The sequence below is a fragment of the Aphelocoma coerulescens genome, chromosome 7 (genome assembly GCF_041296385.1).
Source record: "Aphelocoma coerulescens isolate FSJ_1873_10779 chromosome 7, UR_Acoe_1.0, whole genome shotgun sequence".
Lineage (NCBI taxonomy): Eukaryota > Metazoa > Chordata > Aves > Passeriformes > Corvidae > Aphelocoma > Aphelocoma coerulescens.
Genome location: NC_091021.1, coordinates 20,775,500 through 20,800,499, shown reverse-complemented (window position 1 = coordinate 20,800,499; position 25,000 = coordinate 20,775,500). Strand labels below are relative to the sequence as shown.

The window sequence follows — 25,000 nt, the reverse complement described above, 5'->3', positions numbered from 1 at the left end:
TATAAAATAATTAAATGAGGACGCATGTTCTTGAAGAATTAGATCTAGGTATAGTATGTTTCTTTGGATTGGAATAAGATGGAATGTCTTCTACATGCTATCACCACTTATTAGTAGTAAGCATGTATTAACAATAAATTATATTTGCTTATATGAAGAAAAAGCATTTTTCAGCATTACCTCAAAGCTTCATCCTTGCCTCGAATAAGAAAAACGAGCTTTATGATAAAATATTGAAGGCAAAAGCTGTCAATATCACTATTGTACTGTTCGTAATAAAACCTTAGGCTAACAAAATCTGTTTAAAAGCCCAAAAAATTGTTCATGTCTTATACGATTTATCTGCACTTAGCATTTCTTTTATGTGTGCAATTTTAAAATCAACAACCTGTTTTACCCACTTCCATTTCTCTCTGTTGAATTTCATCTGCAAACACTGAATAATTTTTTAAATATGGAAAGGGCAATGTTTGCTTTTGTGTCTCTTAGGAATAATACAAAATTATCAATTTCTAAGATTTGCACAAAACTTGTATTTTCATCAAATCTGCACTTGTATAAACTTCATCTAAATACAGCTTTAGAAGACCAGTTAAAAACCACAGTATTTTTAAATATATGTTAGAAAGAAAAAAAACTGCAAGAGCCTACATGAAGCTATCCTCTTGAATCCCTAACACAGAGACATCGCAGGGCTGGAGTGGGGGTGAAGTGGTGGGTGACATCAAAGCCCTTGGACTGGCTAATGGCCAACGTGGCCCTCAGCAAATCTTGCAGCATCTTGAACACATCTCTGACCATCCCGAATCTCTGTGTGTGATACACACACAGAGCTCTGCCTTCCCACCCCGACACACCCTTTTCCAGCAGGACCAGCCCAGAAGCCATTGTGTTTCTCACAGTGAGATAAGAGCCAGCATACAGGATGGATTCCTCCTGTTTGCCTATAACAGCTGTGTTTGGCAAAAAATGACAGCAACTGATTAGATTCTAATAAAAGAAAATTTTCAGTCCACTTAAAAGCTGAAAAATGTTTAGACACACACAACTGACATGAAAAGGGCAGTGTCAGAACTGCCTTTCATTCCATAAGAAAATTGACACCTTAACGGTGCTGTGGTGCTATGCATCAAATCAAAAACGTGTCACGCAGTAATACTAATTTTTGGGGGGTTTGGTGGGTGGTTTTGTTTTGGTTTGGGTTTTTTTTTTTTAGTAGTTGTTGGGGTTTTTTGTGGGTTTTTTTTTTTTTTGGTTGGTTTTTGTTGTTGTTGTTGATAACAACATTTTGCTCAAGCTCAACAAGTTTAACTGGGAAAAATAACATTAAATATACCCTTTCACAACTTATTTTCGCTTTTTGCATCCCACTCAGACTAGAAGTCTTTTTATTATATTCCAGAAACTATGAGATATTTTGGTGAACAAAGAAACATTAGCTACACCGGAGTCCTCAAGTTAAACAGCAAAATCTGATTTTACAAAAGGAGGGGAAAATGGGTACTGAAATTTATTTTTGTGACTAAAAGCTTCCTTTTCATAAATCACCACACACTTTCGTGTACGGATTCCCGTCATTTGTTTTCCTACCAAGACTTTTTTGGGGGGGGAGCTGAAGCAGTGCCACTTACGGGAAGCACAAAGTACACTTTTATAAACGACTTCTCTTTGTATAAAAGTCATAGCAAACCAATTTGGTTGAACAAAATAACTTTGCTGCACCTGAACTCTAAGCTGGAATGACAGAAGTTTAGAGATAAGGTAACAGGTGCATAAGAAGGATTAATGCATTGGTGTCAATTCTTTACAAGAATACCCAGCAGATAAGACTGCCCCAGAGGAGATTCCACTGTTCTTCCTGGCTTTTCCTGTTGCTCTCTCCTCTGTGCTTCTTCCATCTTTCCACAGATGTGGTCACCACTGCTTAGCAACCAAGGGGACACGATGACACAGAGGAAAATCCTCCATCTAGAGCTCACCCTGCTCCACCTACAGAGCAGCAAACTACCTCTCACAGCAAATTAGGAAGAATATTATTTCTTTGTTACCGCAGAGGTACTGTGGGACCTCATATGTAGCTTCATGTGAGACGAATTTTCTTTCCTTAGTAGGTGCACAGGAGAGAACTTAAGCTGGAGGAGAACCTGAGACTTGTAGGTAAAACAGCTCCCCAAACGCTAATGCCGGGGAAATAAATGCATAAATAAATATAAGGAAAAGAAAAAAGAAGAGAACGTTCCGATACCGCGGAGATGGGAAAAAGAAAAGCAAAGGCAAGAGACTCAACATAATTCCCTACCTACTTTTACTCAAGTGCTCCAGCCATCCTCCAGGGAGAGCCCAGGCAGCTTAGACCGAAGCCCGGCTAAGATCCCGCAAACCCGCCGGCGGAAAAGCCCCACTCACCTCTCCCATGCCACAGGTAGCTGCTGTCTGGGCACCGCCGGGTCCGCGCCCAGCGCCGCCCGCTCCGCTCCGCTCCGCGCCGCCGCCCCGGGGAGCCCCGCCCGGCCCCCGCCCAGAGCGGCCGCGCCCGCCGCCGCCGCAGCGCCCCCTCGCGGAGCGCAGGGAGAGCAGGGAGCGCAGGGGGGCGCAGGGGGCGCAGGGAGCGCAGGGGGCGCAGGGGGCGCAGGGGGCGCAGGGAGCGCAGGGGGCGCAGGGGGCGCAGGGGGCGCAGGGAGCGCAGGGAGCGCAGGGGGCGCAGGGAGAGCAGGGGGCGCAGGGGGCGCAGGGAGCGCAGGGAGCGCAGGGGGCGCAGGGAGAGCAGGGGGCGCAGGGGGCGCAGGGGGCGCAGGGAGCGCAGGGGGCGCAGGGGGCGCAGGGGGCGCAGGGAGCGCAGGGGGCGCAGGGGGCGTAGGGGGGCGTAGGGAGCGCAGGGGGGCGTAGGGAGCGCAGGGAGCGCAGGGGGCGCAGAGAGCGCAGGGAGCGCAGGGGGCGCAGGGGGCGTAGGGAGCGCAGGGGGGCGTAGGGAGCGCAGGGGGCGCAGGGGGCGCAGGGAGCGCAGGGGGCGTAGGGAGCGCAGGGGGCGCAGGGGGCGCAGGGGGCGCAGGTGGGCGTAGGGAGCGCAGGGGGCGCAGGGGGGCGCAGGGGGGCGTAGGGGGCGCAGGGGGCGCAGGTGGGCGTAGGGAGCGCAGGGGGCGTAGGGAGCGCAGGGAGCGCAGGGGGCGCAGGTGGGCGTAGGGAGCGCAGGGGGGCGTAGGGAGCGCAGGGGGCGCAGGTGGGCGTAGGGAGCGCAGGGGGGGGCAGGGGGGCGCAGGGGGCGCAGGGGGGCGTAGGGAGCGCAGGGAGCGCAGGGGGCGCAGGGGGCGCAGGGGGCGTAGGGAGCGCAGGGGGCGCAGGGGGCGCAGGGGGGCGTAGGGAGCGCAGGGGGCGCAGGGGGCGCAGGGGGCGCAGGTGGGCGTAGGGAGCGCAGGGGGCGCAGGGGGGCGCAGGGGGCGTAGGGGGCGCAGGGGGCGCAGGGAGCGCAGGGGGCGCAGGTGGGCGTAGGGAGCGCAGGGGGCGCAGGGAGCGCAGGGGGCGCAGGTGGGCGTAGGGAGCGCAGGGGGGGGCAGGTGGGCGCAGGGGGCGCAGGGGGGCGTAGGGAGCGCAGGGGGCGCAGGGGGGCGCAGGGGGCGCAGGGGGCGTAGGGAGCGCAGGGAGGCGCAGGGGGCGCAGGGAGCGCAGGGGGCGCAGGGGGGCGCAGGGGGCGCGCCGCCGGGATGCTGCTGCCGCCCAGACAGAAACGAGAGGGTTGGACAGCGCGTTTCCTCCGGGCAGCCATCCCGCCGCCGCCAGCCCCGACCTCCAGTCCCACGGGGAGCCAGAGCGGGGTCCTACCGCCGCGGGGTGGGGGTGACGCGCCGCCGCCCGGGACAGGCGGAGGCGGCAGCCCCGAGGCGCGTCGGCAGCGGGGAGCAGGGGCGGGGGTAGGGCCGGGACGATGGAGAGCGAGGGGCGGCCGCTGCCCCCGTTCCAGCCCGCAGCGCCTCCCGCCCGCTCCCTCTCCTGGCGTCCCTTCCCGTGGCGCGGTAGGTCGGTTCCAGTAAGCGCAAAGACACAGCTCTCTCTGCTATTCATTCAAGTCCAATACTAAACGGGTTTCCGAGAGGAAGTCAGGCTGGCCTTGGCTGTAATTCAAGGTAGTAACATTATATGTTTGCCTTACGAGCTTTTAAAAGCATTTATGTGTGCTTTCTCTACTGATGACTAACTCCAATACCTTCCGAATCTCTCTCAGAAATCTGCAATGAAAAACAAGCTAGTTTGCAGCTCAGTGAGAGGTGTTTTATGTGATACATTACTCAATGAAGAGGAGACACACACACGTTCTTGCTTAGAGAATAAACATGTCCCCCATGCTTTTCAATGTGGACAACAGACAATGATTCTGTGCAGATTTTAGGGGGAAATTGGCACCTGAAGAGCAATAAGCATTAGAGCCATAGAGCATCATTTAAAAAATGTATATCTAAACCCCTCACAGATCTCTAGCTGCAACTAAATCCACAGCTAAGCCTAACATAAAATGCTTAGTCCCTAAGTTAAAATGCCAGCCTACCACTGCTTCCCAGAACTTCTAATTACCAGTGCTTCCTATTCCTGAAGGCCTCCTGCTGTGGCCTGGGCACCTTGTCTGCACCGATTCCCTTGGTCCAATGTTCATAAAGCTTTGGTGCATCTTGAGGGCTGTATAAATAGGTCACAGCTGTAGGTTTTGTCCATGGTCATAGCATTAAAAGTCACTGGAAATACCTTGAATTCCCTGCTGCTACAGAGCAGGGAAGGGCAACACAAGAGTTTTGACAATACAGTATGAAAATTCCGTAAATACCATATCTGTCAAAACAGAATGTCAATCCTGTAATACTAATTGTTTTTTTGATCTCTAGAAATAAATCTTAACCTCCTTTAGAACAATAAATTATCAAAACTCAAAAGCATATTTGAAAATTTTCTTAAGTGATCCGGTTTCTGTGTTCATGTTTTCTTGCCCAAAATCTCGCTTTTCTTTGTGCAGCACTAGCATACCATGACAAGGGAGGAGGAGATGCTGAGAAGGCATTTTCCTCTTCATTTCTATTATTTTAGCACAGGCAGCAGGTCATAAGTTCTATAGCGCACTTAAGCCATTTCCCCATTACCTGATTTGGTAGCAGCACCCAGCCACATGGAACCTGCTTGAAACAGTATCCATATTAGTCCTGACTGGCTGCAAGAAACTAGCTCCTTGAGTACATCCATTTAAATTAAAACAGAAAAGGCACTCGTTCCCTGCAGTATTGTTATTGTAACACTATTTGATAACGTATATCCTAAGAAGCTGTAACTTAGCACAAGAGACACCCGATTTCAGTGACTACAAACAAAATCCTTTAGATTTCTGTATGGACTTAAAATTGAATGTTAAACTGAAAGAGATCACATGCAGAGGCAAAATTCTATTTTTTCCTCATCTCTCAAAACTCAACCCACATAAAGAGAGTTTCCCCCTTTTTTCAATGTTCTTTTATTTCCAATTTTTTTCCTTCCCTTATAATTTCCACATTTTAGTGATGTTACACAATTGCTTTCCGAATGCCTTGTCCATGTTGAAATCTTTAATATTTCAGTATATGTTACTGGAATAGTCATACTTGCCTTAGGGACTGACAGCCCTGTGATATTCCAAAGAATGAATACTATGTAGTCAGCAAATAATGACAGTGCTTTTAAAAGTAATGTGCATTATAAACCCAATAGATTTTCTTACAACACAGAATGCTAAATTAATATTAAATATGTAATTTGTTATATTAAATTGAAATAGATCATTCAAAAGCATCCTTACACAGCAGTCCTGTTTTTAATCTGTTTATATAAAAACATCTACTGCAATTAATTACTTGGCTACAATTACTCAGTGCTAGAGTTGCACAGACAGTGAGTACAGACTACAGCTACTATACTTATTTGGCCTCTGGTTTCACAAAGTTTTAGTGATGCATAAAACTATAACAAAACCAACAAAAACAATAATACCACAATTATTACTAGGACCATAAATCTAACTACTAATTAATAAGTGAAAATTGATGGGGTTTATCAGGTGGTACAACCTGTTTCCAAGGGAGAAGAGTGAATTGCAATATTTAATATGATAGCACCACTCAGTGTTCAAAGTGGATATGGCTTTGTAATCAATACATTTCTTAGCAGCTGCATTGCCACCTGAATAAAAACAGTGATGGTACTATTTATAATCTCATTAATCCTATATATGAGAGAAGTAAAGCATGGATACAAACATGTGCTGAATATAAAGATATTGGAAGAAGAATGTTTAATACCTATCTTGATATAAATGACCCAAATGGGAGTACTAACAGAATGGAAATCACTCCAGTTTGTTAGCATAGTGTGTAGCATCTTTCCTCTAAAAGCTAAACCACAATTTTTGACCTGTTTAGTCCTTTAGTTCCTTATCTACTTTGCTACTTACAATAGATCATCCTGAAGAACAGAACAGACTTACCCTCTGCCCACGCTTCCCACTGAAGAACATTATATCATATAATCTGCTAACTTTTTATTCATGAGCATGATCAGCAAGGAGACGGTCAGTAATTGGTTTCAGAAAGTCTTGGCTTGGAATTCAGCCGTGTTAAAGTCACAATGTTTATATTAATGTCATGGTCTCCTCACAAGGATTGGATATCTGGGAAATTAAAATAATCCTATTTTCTTCTCCAGCAATCCTTTCTTCTGTCAGTAATGAAATATTGCTGTGTCAGGAGCTGCTTCACTGATGTCTCTGCAGTGCACCGAGATCAGCAACTTCCTCAGCAGTCCAAAACAAATTTTCATTGGAATTTTTAAACGTGAGTTTATTTTAATCTTCCCTTCCTCTTAATTAGTAGTTGTAAAATTTTCTTTAAAAATTGTACCATCAGACTACACTACCTGTCCAGTCAGGTGTTTCTTTCTGGCATGACATTGTCTATCTTCTCCTGACTTTCCTTTACCATATATCCTGTATTTTAAGATAAGCCATTTGGATGGCACTCTACAGGAGAGTTGTTATATATGTGATGACAGTGGTCTAAGAATTCAAAGTTAAATTCAATGCAAGATATTTCTTAATTAAATGTGTCAATATTATCATAGACAATATATGTCTCGAAATACATAGTATGTAAATGAATATCCATAAAGCCAAAAGTGCAGTGTTCTGAAGTGCTGCTTCACCAAACTCTTTACTAATTGTACAAAGTAATGTGTTGCTGGCTCCATGATTCCTCTTCCCTTCTAGTGTATCTACCACTGGCTTGAACTACAGAAATAGTGGACTATTATCAGTGACACATTAAGATCTTCTAAAATCTGCTAACAAATTAGAAGATGGCTATGAAATTATCTAATTTTATAAAAAAAAAATTTGAAAAAGTAATCAGCAGTCAAAATTTCCAATTACAGATTTTCCTGTAGTACACCCATTCCAAAGCAATGTAGAAGCAGTACCTGAAAGGTCTCACTGGGCTGCAATGTCAATGGACAATGGATGCACAGAAAACACTCTTGCAAGACAATGGTTTGAATTAAGGGAATTAATGTCCTGCTTTCACTCTTTCACCTCTTTCAACAGCCCACCAACAGTGGTCTCCAACTTCCTGCTCAAGACTTGCATATTGATTTATTTATCTTATTTTACTGGAATTGCCATCTACAAATACATCTTGTTTACAGGAGGCTGAATTGAACTTCTTGACTTGTTGACTGTAATAAGTTTTAAAGAAAATTAGTATTTTTAAAACATCTTTTGTATTGCTTGTTTTTGGTTACGATATGAGTGACTAAGCCAACACTGTAGAGAGATCAAACTAAGGATTTATTGTAAAACATCACTGGATAGCTTGGCACTTGCAACATTTGACTATTGATTTTACTTTTGAAAAACATTCTTTTGCCATTTCACAATAAAAATGAGGCAAAGTGGATAGAAAAATGTATTTTTCAGAAAAATGTGTTTTGTTTAAACCTTGGGTAAGCAATTCATCTGCACACTAATATCTAAACCACTGCTTAATTTTGACTATTAATAGAAATATTAATACAATATTTCAGTATTATAACTGATTCGTTTGTCCTGCACTAGAGCATCAAAACTCACCTGGATGTGACATGGATTTTGCACGTATATTTCCAGTCACATTATCCTGATGTTTCCAGAAGAAAAATCCTCTGCATTGCTGTGTATGTCTGTGACATCTATTATACCTGAGAGGATGGAATATAAAAGACCAGAAAATTGTGGATAGATGAAAAATATTACTAGCATTCTACTTGCCATTTTATAAGCACTTTTAGAGTAGAAAGAACACAAAGAAATATATATTTAATAATAAACAAGTTTTTACTATGAAATGAAGAAAATATTTCTACTCATAAAATGGGTTTGTAGAAATCTCCATTTCACAGCAATATCAATGTAAGCATTTTCCAACGTGAAAACACACATTGTAATGCAGATGAAGTTGGATCTACTATATGAAATGCATATCTGTATTCTGACTTAAAGCCTAAGTAAGTGTTAATAAATTAATATTGAAAATTAATGTGGGCAAAAATTAGGTGCTTTTCAAAATTTATTTATTTAAATCAAGTCTTACCCCAGCCATTCACATTTACTGTCTTTTTTCCCCATATGTTGACTAATTTTTCTCTCGATCAGTTTTAATTACACAATTTATACTTGAAATTGAAAGAGAAATTTAATTGTTATTGAAGTCAAAGGCAAAACTACCATAAAGAAAAAGATTTTCATAGGACCATACTATGAAGAAACAAGATGCTTATTTCAAAGAAAATCTTTTCTTTTAATTAAATATTAAAAATTTAATTAAACATTTAATTAAACTAGACAAGAAAAAAAAAAAAAAAAAAAAACCAACATTTTGTTACTCGTCTACCTGCTGTAGTTATTGCGCCCACTGTGTTGTTTTGTAAAATACACCAAGTCTACTAAGCCCACTAAGAAGTCTTGGAAACATCACCAGGACTTTGTGCTCACAGTCTCCATAAGAGGGCACCCTCACCTAACAGCAAAACTGTATTTTAAGACTGACCTGTCCAAAAGCTTTAGGCGGGAAGAAAACCCTCTGGAGAGTATAGTGAGAGAAAAAGTTACTAAATGCCCCATCCTGGCAGTGTTCAAGGCGAGGTTGGATAGGGCTCTGACCTGGTCTAGTGGTCCAACCCCCACGGCAGGGGGGTTGGAACTATATGGTCTTTAAGGTCCCTTCCAACACAAACCATTCTACAATTCTAGGACTCTGTGATTCTATGAGAAGTATTTACCAGCATTTTCTATACATAACACTGAAGGTAAGACAACATGTACCATTTCCTTGTAGCAAACCAGTAAACACATTGCCAAGTGGATCACAGAATAGGTAAGGCTGGAAGGGACCGCTGGAGAGCATCAAGTCCTGAGGTCCACCCACCTACTCAAGCAGAGTGCCCTAGAGCACATTACTGGGATTGTGTCCAGGTGGCTCCTGAGTATCTCCAGCGAGGGAGACTCTACAACATCTCTGGGCAATCTGTTCCAGTGCAGTCACCCTCACATTAAAGTTCTTCCTCACATTCGGGTGGAATTTCCTGTGCATCAGTTCCTGCCCACTGCCTCTTGCCTTATTGATGGGCAGTGCCAAGCAGGGCTTGGATCCATCCTCCTGACACCCTCCCTTCAGACACTTTCAGACAGTGATGAGGTCCCTCTCAGTCTTGTCCAGGCTGAACAGGCCCAGCTCCCTCAGCCCTTCCTTGTGAGTGAGGTGCCCCAGACCCCTGCTCACCTTTGTAGCCCTTTGCTGGACCCGCTCCAGAACCTCCATGTCCCTCTGGTCCTGAGGAGCCCAGAACTGGACAGAGCACTCCAGATGTGCCTCACCAGGGCTGAGGAGACCTGCTGGCAATGCTCTTCCTAATGGACCCCAGGATAATATTGACCTCTTGGCCACAAGGACACTGCTGGCTCACAGACAGCTTGTTGTCCACCAGGACCTCCAGGTCCTTCTCCACAGAGCTGCTTCCCAGCAGGTCAGCCCCCAGCCTGTGCTGATGTGTGGGGTTATTCCTCCCCAGGTGCAGGGCCTGAATTTGTTTTTGTTGAATTTCAAAAGGTTACCCTCTTTTTTTTGTTTTTACTAATCTGTAGTTACAGAGAGCTACATAGATACCCCGTCCACTCTGTTTCTTTCCTTAAAATGAAGTCTGATCTGTAGCCGTTGCCTGGTCTCTTTACCTGTACACTCAGAATCTGATCTTATTTACAGATGTAGTTGCACTGAGGAGTACATTATTACTCCTCATTTATGTACTGTAGCTAACTTGTGAGAAGAGACTTCTGCCATTCCTATGAAATACCAAGGGAACCCTCTCTGAATCACTCCCTGATTCACTTCTGTTGAATAGCAGTAATTCAAAGAAAACCACTATGATTTAAGAAGAAGAAAATTTAAAAATTGATAGACATTTCCATGCCTTAAGTCACAGGCATAATTGACAGGAGAGAAAACTTTAAACATACGATGTGAATAGAATAGTAAATGCATTGAAAAATTTTTTACATGAGAATGAAGCTCGATGACTTGATCTTGAACTGTTAATTTTTAATCATAACTTTTAGTGTCAGAGATTGCTTTGTATTGTTTTCAGAAGATGTGGGTTGTCTCTGATGAATTTTAGGAATAGAATTACCAATTTCTAATGGGAAATTATTTTCATTCAAGCTAATATTCTATTAAGGATTATTAATTCCAATAGCTGCCATTTGCTGTCAGAACATGTGTCAAATGAAAGGAAATTCATGTCCTGATGTGTTAAGCTGGGTAACAGTTTCTTTAGATGCTTGTTTTGCCTTTTCTCACTTTTTTTTTAGCAGAGTACTGTTAATTACTTTATTTAATTATCTTAGCCTGATTTCTTTTCTACATTACATTCTCACTAGATCAAGGTGCACAGAGTTACTTTAAATGGCCCAAATCAAATAAACATGAAAATCAGAAAAATTTAAAACTACATTTGGTAGAGAAAACTGGTATTTATTTACTAATAATATTTACTATACTAATTATAATTCTGAGACCATCGCCTTTTCTAGACTCCTTGATAGGTTTCCCTCTTTTCTGTAGGAATAGAAATTAAACTAGCTAGGTCTCTCAGCACAAAAAATAAGTAAGTTTTAGGGAACTTTGAGTATTTAAAAGAGGAAAATATATCTATGATGAATAAGACCTGCAGCAATTGACACCCGAGACTCAAAAATTTGTAAGAGATGACACACTGTATTTGGTTTACTTCTGTGTAATTTTTTTCCATCATTATCCTTGTTACACCTTTGTTAAAAAATATGACAAGCAACACCTGGTAGGCAACCACATATATAATACAGTATTTACATTAAAAGGACAAAAATACTAGTAGTCTAAGAAACTTAAAATTATTATTACTATAAATATGAAACAAATGATTTGTTACTCAGTGTGGGATTTTTTCCCTTTTCTTCAAGAAGAATGTGCAAAACACCTAGGTTACCCATGAGGCCGAAAAGCAGCAATTGATAATGTACTTCATTTATTTCCTGTATTTTTATGAAGTACATTTACTTAATGTATTTCCACAGAGCTCTCAATTGTCTTGGAAGGCATTGGGCTGATTTTCCTGAAGATGGAAAACTCTGATTTACAGCAAAGCAAGCTTTCCTTATCTCCAGGATAAGGAGGGACCTTGGGCAGACATATAGTTCTGTCTCAATACTTACTCATTCAAACCAGAGATCAATGAATAAATGGTGATGATGCTCTGTGTGCCCACATGAAGCTGACCTGCACTGCAAAAGCAGTGGCACTACACCTCGGTGCAGAAGCAGATTGCAGCCATTATCCCATCTATCTTTATTGTTACCTTGAATGCTTCTACATGTGTGCTACAGCTGACAGGAGTACAACAGGGCCATAAAGGGAATGTCAGTAATCATAAAAAGCTGGATTTTACCTACTTACCCAGAGATGAGTACCATCTTATTTTCAAGCAGCAAAGGTGGATTACACACCTTATCTATATAAACATGACAGATAAAAATAACAGGAATTTGACAGATGAGCTGAAAGGACTGCTATACTATAAAATTTGAATTTGGAGGAAGGTGAGAGATTGAAGACAGGGAAGAGGCAGCCCCTCTCTTGGCTTATGACTTTCCTCTCTCCAGCACTGAACATTCAAAATTCTCACTTAGTTCCACTGCATTCGGGCAGTAGGACAGGAAGTCATATGGCAGGGGATTGGCTAAAGGGTGCCTGTGACGTTTTACTAATAGCATCTATCAAATGTGAACTTCATCTTCCTTTAAGTGCCTGTCAGGTATACCATATTCCATATTGACATGGCTCTTCATTCTTATCACACCACTAGATAACTCACATTGATGGCACAACCATTCTGGTTCTAACAAGGTTAAAGTACAACTGAGATATTTTTGTTTGTTTCTTGCACTTACTATTCCAGCCCGTCCAGTATTATCAGGCTGGAGTATTAACCTTCATATAACAGACCTAAACTTTCATCTGTACAGCATTTCTGGAAAGCCTGACAAGAGCACTCATTTACTAATAACCTGGTCTCACACTTTCAGAGAAAAGCATACAAATGGATGGAAAGCAGACTCACATGAGACAAAGAGGCTACCCACATTAAAGGAAACAGGAGCAACCAAGTCTGTTTTATAAATGGATTACACTTCTAAAGGCTTGAGGGTGGGAGAGTTGTGAGCTGTTTTGTGAGTTTTCCACTAGTAACTGCAAGATTGAAGTCTTGGGGAAACTTAATGAGACACTATTTCTTAGCAGTGCCTCTCCAGCAGGGATTTTCTTTCTAGCAAGGGCTTTCTAGTCCAGCTTTTGTTTCAGAGGCTGAAACCAAATAGAAAAATAAATGGAGCATTTGTGTTATGAGGACAGTTCGATCCTCAAAGGGGATTGCTGTGTTGCTGGAGACCCTGAGCATCCAGATTAATATCAAAGGATTATGATTGCTGAAATACAGTTAGCTGAAAACAGATCTTTTTTCCATTTTTTTCTTTCTTTTCTTGAGCAGAAAGATGCATTCAACCATTCTGAACAACATGGCACTTCGATCTGTTTTGTGGACTTCTGTCACACACAAATCAGAGAGTTCCCTTACTGGTAGTAGAAGATAAATTCTTCCAATAAGTGAAATTGCATTATTTTCACAGATAAAATTATAGACATTTATAAGAACATTAAACAGTATCATTTACTCATCATGCTTTCAACACAGTATGAGTAGTTGATTGCATCATGAGAGAAAGGACAAGTTGTAGTACTTAGGCAGAAGGCAAACTGTGGAGCAAGTTTGAGGGGACAAACTGGAAGGAAGACTGGAAGGAAAATTAAAGAATAATACACTTTTTTTTTTTCATAGGAAACAGAAGAGATGATAAAAAAATCCATGTAATTGGGAACCTTTTTGAGAACACACTTCAAAATTACTTCAAAACTGGTCAGACTTTTCCAATTTCATACTGCTGGGAAAGTTTTCACTCTGAATCGAAGAGAAAACCCAGAAACTGTGAAGCTTCCCATGGGTATAAAACTTACTCTGTCTCATTTAATTTCATTTAATTTCATCCCATCTTTGTAACTCCTTCAACTGATTTAATTCCTAGCACTGATGAAAATCTCCTAGCAGAGTTTCTGATGCCAGGAAAAAACCAAAAAAATCCACTACTGAAGTCTTAGTACGGCTGTGATCCCTAATTTTCAGAACACTGCATTGACAACTACAACCACATCGTGAGCATGAGTGCTTAGACATGTGTTGTTAAAAGGCTACCTAGAAATGAAGAACAGATGAAGACAAGGCTAAGGATGCAAGAATCTTCACTGACATCATGGCAGCAAGAATCCCTCAAGAAGTCCTCATTCAGACTTTCATGCTGGACATGCTCTTGAGTTTTTACAGCAACTTTAAGTAGTGGTACATGCAGAATCTACTGAGCAGAAAGAATGCAAATCTACCCATGGATTTACCAAATAAAACCTGGAACAAAGGAAAAGCACACAATCTCCACAGAAAATCGTACTACTCTCAGTGGCTTTGATAAAAACAATATAATCATCTTTTTTGTTACAATGGCCTCAGAAGATAGGATTAAGCAGTTTCAGATGAGTCATGTTATTTAGAATCACATTTTGATTATGTGATTTACCCTCCCAGCAATTCGGACTGCATAACATCCACTGTCTGTTTAACCAAAATGGACTATCTGATGATGGATACTTTTATACTGAGTTAAATTGACTGTGCAGCTGTTTAAACACTGAAGGCACTCAAGCGACTGCTTAAGCCATTATTGCTAGAGGTACTGCATTCTGAATCAAGCTCTAGCTAGGAAAGAAATACCTTTCATATGATTTTCATGAAAAAATACACTGAGACAGAGTTACTGGGTGAGTACCACTAAAAATACGGTTTGTAAAAAGATTACTTAAAATTATACCATTTAGGTCTGTTATGAATAACATTTCCCCAGGGTTTACAGGTCTCTGTCGTGAATTTTTCATAATGCCTATATTGGAAACTTGAGGAACATGATCTACTTGGAAAGAAAAAAAAAGCATATTAAATAATAACAACAAACCTACTATATTTAATAAATTACCTTCTTCTAAATCAGTAATGATCAAGGTGCTTTGACAACTTGGTTGTGTTATTTGCAGGAAGCGGAACTATTTTGAAACAAAACCAGTCTTCACTGAAAAGCATTCATGTTAATTGATAAATCTCATTAAAAAAGATCAAAATTAAAAACTGTATAATTTCCTAATTAAAAACAGCCTGTGTATTAAATTTAGCAATAGTAGTAAGAGCATGTGTCCCTAAAAAAACCTCAGAATAAATGTTGATCTTATTACCTTCATGTTCCTCACAGGAACATAATGATACAGAATTAATTCCCCTACAGTTTGATGTCAATGATGATCCTCCATTAATCACTCAATTTTACAAGTGTTTTTGCATATGTGTAAACTGCACAATGCAGTTTATGTTGGAAAATTATAGTTTAAATAATAACAAAACAGCATTTTATAAAAGATATATTCTCTTGATTTGTTTTACTGTCATGAAATGGCTGACTACAAGGAAAATATATGCACAGTTTTCCAAGTTGTCTTCCTATTTTAGAAAATGTAACTATTATTCTTTATGATTATTGTAATAACAAATAACTTTGCTTTTAACCTGAAGGGGTTATCTAGGGCTTAGATAAAGGAAATCAATGTCTGAAGCAGATTTGTAAATGTTTAGTATTTGAATAACAAACACTTCTTTTTTTCTTTTTTTTTTTTTTTGGTTAAATAGTTTGGAGTATACATAAAAACCTCGGACACAGGATCTACATAGAAACTAGTCCTCCTGCCTGAAAAATACATATCCTCATTTCTTATTTTTTGAAGACATGAATTCACTAAAATACAGTACAATTATAAGTAATAAATATTTAAGAAAATATTGACAATTTCAAGGTTGAAATTGATAGATTTCAAAATTTTTCATATTATCTATTTTTTAAATTTGAAATTATCAAATTTTTTCTTACTGTTGACATGGTCTAACAGATGTGATGTGTGCTATGCAAAGTATTTTGTATTTACCATGTACTTGGTCCTGTACTGTAACTTCAAATGGACACAATGGCACCTAAGCAAGATTGAAATGTTAACATTTGTAAAAAAAATGGAATCAATTTATGAAACTTACAAAAATACTGTGCTATGTCTGGGTTTCAGCTGGGATAGACTTAATTTTTTTCATAGTAGCTGTTTCAATCCTGTGCTTCCAATTTAATATGAAAACAATTTTGACAACACACTGATGTTTTGGTTGCTGCTAAGTGGTGCTTACCCATAGTCAAGGACTTTTCAGTTTCCCATGCTCCCATCAGTGAGAAGCTGCACAAGGAGCTGGGGGGAGCATGGCCAGGACAGCTGACCCGGACCGGCCAAAGGGATATTCCATAGCGTGGGAGGTCACACTCAGTGCAGAAACCGGGGGGAGTTGGCCAGGAGGGGCCGATCACTGCTCAGGGATGGGCTGGGCATCGATCAGCAGGTGGTGAGCAAGTGTGTCTTGTTTCTCTTGGGTTTTATTCCTCTCTATCTCTCATTTTCATAATAATTATTATTATTGTTGTTGTTATTATTATTATTATAATTAATGTTGTTATAATTTTTCCCATTATTAAACTGTTCTTGTCTAACCCATGAGTTTTGCTTTTTTTTCCCAATTCTCCTCCCCACCAGGGGGGGGTAGGCATGGAGGGAAGTGAGCAGGCATCTGCATGGTACTTAGTTTCCAGCAGGGTTTAAACCACAACATGCCATTTCTTTCTTCCCTTACAATCTTTTGTCAAAACAATAATGTGTAATAGTCTTTAATACACAGAATTGGCAGGTTGCTAGTCAGTCCCAATTCAGTCTCAAGACTTTTACAATAAATGAGTTAATAAAAAGTCCATCACAGGCTTTGGCTTGAATTAACATTTCAAGTTATCATATAGTATTTTGGAATACGATGGTACATTGACACAATAATAGTTGTGAGAATGACAGATATCACAGACAATACTAATTCAGTTCTTCTTGCATTCTATAAAATGTTAAGAATGGCATTGTTTTGGGGATGTCAAACCTTTCAGCCTTACAATTTGCTTTCCCACGAAGAGCCAAAGCAGACCAAAAAACTAATTTAAAATGAGATAAGATAGCGAATCAGAAGTCTTAACAGCTTTTCAGAAACACAAAAAACACAATGCGATTTGGTACATAGCATTAATGGTGCACTATTAACTCCCAGCTGCAGAGCAGACAGATGGCAGCATACGACCATACATTTGTGAAATGGAGTAGAATTTCAACACTGACCTTCTGAACCAGGGCTCACAAAAATTCTACACAAGATTGACAGGCTGTCTCACCAAAGCTTCATGGTCTACTTACAGGGTAAAAAAAATTAACAAAAAAAAAGTGTTCACTGTCTTACTGGTACCTTTTGAGGAAAAAATACACGTAACCAGAAAAGAGATTGCAAGAATGAATGCTAAACTGACATAAACCAAAACTGCCGTTTATAATACCCCAACAACTAAGCACACAGATATATTTGTTGCTACATTTTTTAGTAGAATCTCTCTCTGCATATGGTCTTAGGAAAAACAGTTACAAATATAGACTAACATATGGTTTTAGTTTGATTTCGTACATTTAAAGCGTTATTTTAAAGGGCTACATTAAAGGCTTATTTTAAGACTTTTGAGAGTTGCAAAACACACAGAGCTTACCATTAACTTCAGCATATCACACATCCAAACCAGAAATTATATTTCTGCTGGCAACTTTCCAAACAAGAAGGACGTGTTAAGCATGTTTAGGAACATCACACAAGAGTGTTGATCTCCAGTAGAATTGTGGCAAGAATTTGTCACAAAAACTATTGATAACTGCTATGTGAGCAGAAACAATACTTAATGGACAAAGAACCACCTTTCATTCCAACAGCAGAACCCACATGGTTTAGAAATTACTTGACTACACGAGCTTCACATGTAAAACAGATGAAGAGTAAAAAATTAAAATGTCAAAATTTAGGTCACAGCCCCCATACACCAAGGAAATATTTCACTTGAAAAAACACATCACCACTTAACTGAAAGATTGCTCCCTTCTGACCTGCCTAAGAAGTTCATGCTGATATAACTAGACAGGAAGGATCTCTGCAGCAAGGGTTATCCAGAAGAAGCTGTAAGTACAGGAAAAGTAAGGAGGGGAAAGGAATTCTCAGCTTTGCATTTCCTAAGTGTTGGATGCACAGGTTCTTGCCGGCAAGTCAACAGAAAAGATCACTGGTGTCACCAGAATATGAAAGTGCAAAAGGTTTTCAAAGACACCAAGAACAAAGTCTCCACAAAGGAGGTCCACAGGTCAATCACCATATGTAAAGAATAGGCTATGGAAATGTGGTGCTAGCACCACTGTTTTAATGCTTATTTCTTAAGGATATCAAGAAAAATTATTCTAGTTTTTGCTTCCTTGCCCTCCTCACAGTGATTTTTTAAACACAAAGACTAATCTTAGCCAGATTTGATAAAAGTAAACCTGTCAGCTATTAAGAATCTAAAAGTTCCAGGCAACTACATACAGGGTCTAGATGTTACTAGTGCTCCTCCATAGTGAGGGAAAGACCAGAGCCCAAGTACAGGAGTCATTAGTCACCAGAGCACCCAGATGGGACAGAACTGTTGAAAATACTTAAAGTTTGTATCTCAATCAAAGGCAAAAAAATATGGAAATCCATAATATGTTAAGTTCTATTATTTCCAGTACTAAAAAACCCTACTGGAAATGACTTTGTGAAGTTCTACAGCTTTTTTTTTGTATTGAGCATGGTTTACATGACAATAGATACCTAAGTACTCACATAAAATAGGCATATGATAATTTTTCAGATAATTCAGATTTTTACACATAGAGTGCAAGATGAAACAGATAGCCTCAGATCCCTCTTCTGAAAGGAAACTTTACAAAAAGAAAGACAACTAGAAGTGCTATTTTCCATTCCATCTTCCATCGGTTCTGGTTTCAGCTGAGTGCCATGAATGTCACTTAAGGCACTTAAGTCATCACTGTAAATATATTATGGTTTATTGGCCACGGAAGAAAAGAGAAAAAAGACCATGTGACCTGTTGCTACAGCTATGTAACAATTAAAAGGAAGAAAATTGGATTTCAAATCCACAGACTACAGTGGTTTACAGCTACTGGGCTATTAAGGAAATTGTCTTTGGGAATAGAGCCATTCCATGTTTTTTGAATGTCAGGATTAAATTACTTTTATTGCTTCAGAAATCTTCATTCTTAGACATTGTGCAATTGTTTCATGCTTGCATAAGTTTGGAATGGGTCCTGAGCTAAATAATCATCATGGAGTCTTTTAAACTACCCAGTTGAATTTAGTGCTAACTAAAGACTTTGCCAATCGGTTTGCCAGAATAGAGGCAAAACACAGGTAGCAATGTCAGCAGCTGGATTCCTGTATCTCATTAATTGATGGGCTAGTTGTATCTTTTAGTTCATTTTTTTAATCTTACCATTTACATTATAGGAATCAAAAGACAAAGCAAAAGGTGAATCAAAATACTTCATCAAGTACTTGGCTTCTGAGTTCTGCTATTAAGTTGCCCTCCTAAGGTCAAAATTTTCAAAGGTAACTGCTGTTGTCTTCTGCTTCCCTCAGACACGTAGCACAGCTAGTTTGCTTTTCAAAGCATTTCCAGCAGAGCATGGGGCTCTGAAAGCTCTTCACAAATAGCAGGGTAGTGTTTTTCAGGCTGCCCTCTCCTACTGACAGAAGCATGCTTGGAAGAAATCAATCTTTGTGGCTACCCCAGTTTCCAGATTGGACATGGGTGGCCAGTTCTAGTCAAATACACCTCTCAAATCACTGTGCCTTCTCTTTTCTCATCTTTTACATAGACAGAAATTCTGAACTGCAGGATGGGCAACTCAGATGCACAGTGACGTGGATTTAGACGGCAGTAAGAATGTAGCTGTATTTTTTCCAGTATTACCTTAAATGCAGAGCCATTTACCTCATAGCAGCACATGCTCCAAAACTGTTACACAGATTGATGTCATCTTTGTTGATTTCTACGGCAGAAGTAATTGTATCTTGGTGAATTCTTGCCTTTTACTAATGGCATCATTGTGGGGAGATAAAGCAGGCAAGGTAGAATGGTAGAGAAGCCACCTGTATGTCCAGAATTCCAGTGGAGATGGCATAGCCATAAACAGAGGTGAAATAATGCGAAGAACGGAAAGAAATCTAAAGCTTGTAGAGCATTAGTTGAATCAGTCATCAAAATTATTCATAGTCTGTCCTATTTCTATCAGTCTATCTGTGTAAATGAAGGACAGAAAGATTTTTTACAACAAAGCTTACAGATTCACTTCCCAAATACCCCTTCTTCAGGCCAGTTGCACCAACATATGTGTCAAGGTGACATTGGATAGAGTTGGAGTTCTTTTGCATGCATTTGATAAAGTGCACAGTATAAGAAAAAAATTTCAATATTACTCAGCTGGCTGCTACATTATTTCTGCCAATAAGACTAATGAATACACTGGGTTACATTTGTAGTCCTTATTTATATAGCTAGATTTAGAATCCCCCTCATAATCCTCCTTTAAAGTAATCCCCTTTTATTCTTTTAACTCATTTTAACTGCGTATCTTGCTGATGTCTATCTTTTGTTTAACATAGCAATCAAAAAAACCATCAAGAAAGCAACAGCAGAGAAAGACCATTTCACAAGAGACTATTTTGAAACACATAACTGAAAAACTACAAAAGCAAATTTTTTCATGGTGTAACTATCATGTAATTCCTGCATGAAGATTGAAGCAGCCTCTATATGCTCTGTTACGTGAACTACCCTAATTCTCTTAAGAGGGCAATGCCATGGTTCAGAATGACAGCACTGCAATATCTTTACTTAACTTCTATGGCCAACCATAAAAATTTTCAAATAATAAAGTATATTTTAAAGTAATTTTAAAAAGTAATTAAAAGTGCAGATGTGTCAGAAGAGGAGGTAACATTACCTAAAAACTGTATCAAATCCCTGAAGCTGGGTCTGCACCTAAGCCACCAGACTTTGAAATCTCAGAGGCCTTTTCCTTGAGTTTGATGGATGAGCATGGCTGCAGTGGCAGTCATGCAGTGGCAGGATACACCAGCTGCCTGAGCAGCATTCCAAAGAGGGAGTTCAACTGGAGCAAAAACACATCTTGGAAGTACTGGGTCACCTGCACCAAAACTAAAACAGTGCTTTCTGCCTGGTTTTTTCCCTGTGGCCATTTTTTAAAAGGAGTAACATTTTCAGAGAGAAGCAACAATACATATACAGAAAAGAACTTTTGTCCCACGGGTTATTTGAGTACTTGAATCTATCTTATTTGCTTCTTACTATTCCTACTTGATGACATTTCATTATCTGCCTGGCCACAGTGAAACACTGCTGCCATGTTTTGAAGTTGTCTTCACTGCAGGCATCTTCCTCTACGGGTTCATGGCTAAAGCATTTTGTACTTATATAGTAGTATGAGACCTGCATCTATACTTATGAATGAAAGCACAATGGAATAATATCTCTGTCACCTTTTTTTTTTTTTTTTTTGGTAGCAGAAATGCACATTGGTAAACTAAGGACAAAAACAATTACAGCACTTATTACTGCCCAAAGGAAGTGGGGCAGAATGAAGACTGCTTTCCTCCCACTGGAGTTGGAAACTTTATATAATATCCTTTTAAAATCATAGAATCCCTGAGCAAGTTTCATTTTTCCAGCTGTGTCATCTTTTTCAGTGTTTCAGATTAAAAGCTACTTTTACAACTGTGTGTAAGTGAAGAGGTTGACTGATGAAGATTGTACATGAATCTGTATACAGAATAGAGATGAATGCATTTTTCCTGACTGACTAGTCATGTGTAGGATTTGCCTGTATTTTACTTTATATCCCCTCAAAGGGTTTCATAAAACTACACCAGATTTTTTTGTTCTGTCTGCCTACCTACAATATGTTGACATAGTCTCCTCATGGTTTTCAGCAACAGTTCAAAACTGACCTAAAATTTTCAAGATATATGACAAAATTTTGCATATTTGAATACTTTTTCAGTGAATAAGATGATTTTATTTGAACGTTACAAAAGACATTTAGAATGCTGTAAATAATTACAATTTGGTGGACAAGAACTTCTTTTTATATCCCAGCATACTTACTCCACCTCAGTTTAATAGGAGGAATATTTTCTCTAGGATATTCTTTTTAGCCTGCAGAGCATATTAAAGATTTTTTCTTGTTTCAAGTTTGGAAACAAACAATAATATTTAAGCCATCCTTATCTTTCAAAGTGCAGTCTGTCATCCTGGATAATTATATTATTCTGATTGTCATACTATCTAAGAATCTGTTTAATAGTAAAAGCAGTAATAGATGACTCTTTAGAAAAATAGCATATCAAAAATTCAGTTTGAAACTCTATTGAAGTATTCTCTTAATTTTCTCTGCATTTATTTTTGTAATAATCATTCTCCTATCTTTATAGTTTGGCAGTTACAGAAATATTGTAATTACTATTAGCATCCAATAAAACATTTTATAGTACTTTCTTAAAACTGAAAATCATTAAGTTTGTACCTCAAAAAATTTGCAATGGAAGATGAAGAATGAATCCTGTGATTCAAGAGTTATTTAATATCCCCTTATGATATTTTGGCTATCAACAGGTAGTGCTTCCAAATTACTAACAGCATTTCATAGTTCTTTTGCAAAAGTGCATACTTTCAGTTTTAAAGATTTAACATATTTGTGAACAGCCATAATTTAAAATAACCTTTCTGTTCAAATAATCTATATTAATTTCATATCTAGTGTTGTATGTGTCTTAACCTTAAAGTAATGGCTGTTGATATAAGAGCTGCAGGACATATGGAGAAATTAAGCTAATGTTTTTAGGTTCAGGCTTAGGCTGTTCATAACTGTATTTCTCTAGAAAAGAAAAAAAAGAAGCACTTATTGCTGCAATCAGCATATCTTTTCCATCCTGAATAAGAAGCCCCATTTTAATTTAACTTTTTTTGTGAGTACTATCACCACACCCTCCCATGGGTACAAAGAAAACAATAACTTTTCATATCAGAAGTCTGTACAGTTTTGTACTAGTGTAACCCTACATGGTTATGATTAATGACCTGCCTGTTGCATTTCCATAAGGGTTGGAACTTCAATGTATAAGTTAAAATATTGGTCCCTGTAAAGTCAATAATACAATTCCCATTGAATTAAGATGTTTAAGAAGTTCATCCACTGCCCTTTGCGTCACACTGTTCTTGATTATTCATTTGGAGATTATCTGAGAGATGAAAAATATCTTTTTTTATCTATTCATAATCTTTTAGATAAGCTGCAAACAGCTGTTGTTTCTTTCACATACATAAGTGTTCTTGCTAGGCACAAAGAAATCTGAGTTTCAAGTATCTCTGTCAAAATCACGTGAAAGAAACCCATTGAGTTGATGTTTTTCTTGTAACACTTTATATATACATACAGAAATGTATATCCAAGTTTCAGTAATTATGTATTCATATATTTGATTGTGCAGTGATTTGAAGATTAGAAATTTAAATTTGTTTTAAGCCTGAAAATTCCTTAAACGCTCTTCTAGAAATCACAGATAGAAAATATTTTCAGTTCTTAAACAAATAATGGTTCAATCACAAAAAAGGCTTTTTCATGTATTCTTTCCTTTGGCCCCTCGTGTGGTGTCAGTGCTGCTGCAGAGCCAGAAGCTGGGCTGCACCAGCAAAGCTGCTTTCTCTGGCAGCAGTACTCCCCTCTTGCTTGTCAGCTTTGTTGTATTGCTCACTCTCTATCACAACATGGGCACCAAATACACAAATTGTGGAAAAAAAATAATCGATCTCAACTTGATTCAATGTTACTACCTGATATGTATCCACTAAAGTACTTTGTCTTCTGTGCCATTGGATCCTTATACTTACTTGTCTCCATTAACTGTACTGAGTTTCAGAGGTTTCCACTTCATGTGGCATTGTGTCCTACTAACTAAAATGCCTAATTACAAAGAAGATTGCCAAATATACCAAAAAAAAAGAAAAAGAAAATCTCTATGATATCAAGAGACGGGGTTTATGCTTAAGATGAGTTCTGTGACTTCATGTACCTGTATGTAAGACTGGCATTTACATGGAAATTTTTATAAAGGCATTTTATCTCAGTATCTTGGGCGAAGGGGATTATGATAAGATAATATCAATAAAACTATGTAACATACTACACAGTCCAAACTGTAAAACTGTTTTAGGTTATGCTTTAACCATCTAAAGAACACACGAGAAATTAGATAAAGCTTTGATGCCATACAGAAGAGACTGACTGATCCTAAACTATGCTATGCTATACTGTAAAACGAGTGCTCAATAGCATCAGAGCACTAAATTGTTTGACTACACTGACCCTCAGCAGCTCTACCTAACATATCTATTCTTATGCCTAGCACATCAGAAATGGCTGGTTCAGTGCTGCCATCAGAAGAAAGGTGCCAGAGCTGCAAAACAGATTTTTACCTGAACAGCCTGATTGTATCAGAATTTGAATTCTTTTTCTTCCCAATGAAATGCTGAATTTGTCAGGAGAGAATAGTGCCAAAAAATGGGCAAAAATTTCTGTATGTATTGGCGAAGTTGACCTAGAATAGCAAAACATGCAAACAATAATTTGTAACTGTAGAAATCACATAGAGTAGATTAGCAGCTGAAATTGTAGAAAGGCATGCTAGAACCCTGACAGCAGTTTTAGAGCAGATAGCCAAGGAGGTTTGCAGAATCCCATTTTATGCTTTTACTTGCAAGAAGTATGAACACAGACATAAAAAGCCGGCATGTTTCATCTTCCCTCTCCTGTAGCCAGGTCTAATGGAATGCTAGCTATCAATTAAACAAAAGGGTGATTGAATTTTGACACTCTTCTTGTGAAAGTGAATAATAAAACAGAAAACCTTCATTTCTGACCATGGTGCAAAAGAAATTGCCCCTGCATTTTATGTTAAATTAATATTTGATGTACTTCCATTTAAAAATTGGAGTTATACACTCTCATTTAGTAATAATAATTTAATTTCAATTTGATTAGATGTGCTTCAGCTTATTGTCATATTCATTAACTACATTCACTGCCATGGGAGTGTAAGGCTAATCTGTTTGTTTGGATTAATGTCCCCCAGTCCAACAACCTGAGAAGAAGTGCTTTTTCTGGGTCTTACAGATATGTAAGGTCTTCTTCTAAATCAAAAGTGTGAATTTGAGATTACTGTCTCTGCTGTA

At 39.3% G+C, this 25,000-nt stretch overlaps 1 protein-coding gene across 1 annotated transcript in view; it reads right to left on the bottom strand.

Annotated features, from left to right (window-relative positions):
* The window catches only part of LOC138113013 (sodium channel protein type 2 subunit alpha-like), a 69,837-nt gene extending 67,373 nt beyond the window's left edge, over window positions 1–2,464 (bottom strand). Inside the window, exon 1 of the mRNA XM_069020774.1 lies at window positions 2,407–2,464. The gene's annotated coding sequence lies outside the window, so the exon portion shown is untranslated. The remainder of the gene's footprint in view (window positions 1–2,406) is intronic.
* Between the last annotated feature and the right edge of the window lie 22,536 nt (window positions 2,465–25,000).